Raw genomic sequence first — 1,501 nt, 5'->3', positions numbered from 1 at the left:
GGAATCAATTACTATTATGCTCACTGGCCAAATAAAACAGATGAAGAATCTGCAGATAAGAAACATCTATGTGAAGAGCTGTTCAAAGTTAAAATAAAAAATAGAAAAAGGGACTAATAAAGAGGCATTAAAATCATGGAGGAAAAAAGAGAGATGTTACACCTACACCTGAAAGGAATCTCAGAAGGAAAATAAAGGAAGAAAGCAAGGAGGGAGGTTAATATTTTAAAAATTCGTAATGAAAATTTTTCATAACTGATGACATGAGTCCAGAAACAAGAAAAGCAATGAATCCCAAAGAGAAAAAAAAATAAAGTTAAATTACCACCTAGATGCTCCAGTGTGGAAATGTAAGATTCTACTAATAAAGAAAAAAAATCTGAGAAGTAACTCAAGCCAGTTGACCTTAAAAGGAAAATTCAGACTTGCAGTAGATTTCTCAACCACAATAAAGACTTGATAAAAATAAGGTAATACATCAACATGCTGAGCAAAAATTTTAAAAATCATATTATAATTACACAATCAGAAAAAATGAGTCAAGAGTGAGCATAAAGTATAGATGTTTTTAGATAAAAATTCAGAGTTTATTTGGCATAGAGTAGTGCTGCAAGACCTCTAAAGGATGCACTCCAGAAAGAAGGTGTAGAATTTTTAAAAAGCAGTGGTATCTGCTTTATAATTTTCTGTATATTTCCTGCCTTGATATGTTTCAAAAGCAAAATAAAAATTATCTATCTATTGATATCTTTTTTTTTTTTAGCACCAGCAGTCTTTATTGGTTGCCAAGGTCACAGGAAGGAGAATTCAATAAATCCAACTCCCAGGCCAGCATCCGTGGACCTGAAATCCAGAAAGAGCACGTGAGCACCCTCCCCCAGCGCCTCCCTGCAGAGCCTGTCGCGGTGCTAGAGGATAGAACCACCAGACTGGACTTCGCTAGCACTGAAGACATGATGCCATGAGGGCAACAGCCCCCCTTTTTTCCCCCTTGGAACATTATGGGGAACAGAACTGCCTGCCGAGTCCACCAAGAAATGGAGAGTTATCGGTATCTTCTGGCTGATGCCTGTCATAGATCTTCTTCAAAGAATTAAGTCTTAGGCTTGGATTAATTCTAAGTCATTTTCTTCACAGAAGACTTGGGCCTAATCAGAAAGGCCTGAGACACATTATTTTAAAAACTGGATGTGAAGACAAAAAGCAGAACTTGACAGTAAGTCTCTACAGAACTATTTTCAGGTGGAAGGTTGTCTTTCTAAGCTAGAAAGACATGCAATCTAAGGATACTTCTGGCTGGAGAAAGCAATAAAATTATTGAAATTCTCTACCAGCAGGTGAATCATCATTTAGAAGACAGCCAAGGGCTCCTGAGACCTTTCTAAAGCAGATGAATGAAATGAAAAGAATGTGGAGCCTCTAGTCCACATACTTCATTGCTATGACTAGATACTTCTCTGGGGGTAGAGGGAAGGGTCTTTATGGGACAGTAAAGGTTGGG

General features: G+C 37.5%; 1 non-coding gene across 1 annotated transcript; it reads right to left on the bottom strand.

The window, feature by feature from the left end:
* Positions 1-895: 895 nt before the first annotated feature.
* Positions 896-1,044, bottom strand: LOC111815753. Its single transcript, XR_002820396.1, has one exon. It is a non-coding gene; the product is annotated as a small nucleolar RNA SNORA57 (small nucleolar RNA).
* Between the last annotated feature and the right edge of the window lie 457 nt (positions 1,045-1,501).

Source organism: Octodon degus, unplaced genomic scaffold (assembly GCF_000260255.1).
Source record: "Octodon degus isolate 3935 unplaced genomic scaffold, OctDeg1.0 scaffold00020, whole genome shotgun sequence".
NCBI classification, from domain to species: domain Eukaryota; kingdom Metazoa; phylum Chordata; class Mammalia; order Rodentia; family Octodontidae; genus Octodon; species Octodon degus.
Note: the sequence above shows the minus strand (reverse complement) of the source record. Positions and strands in the feature narration are given on the sequence as shown.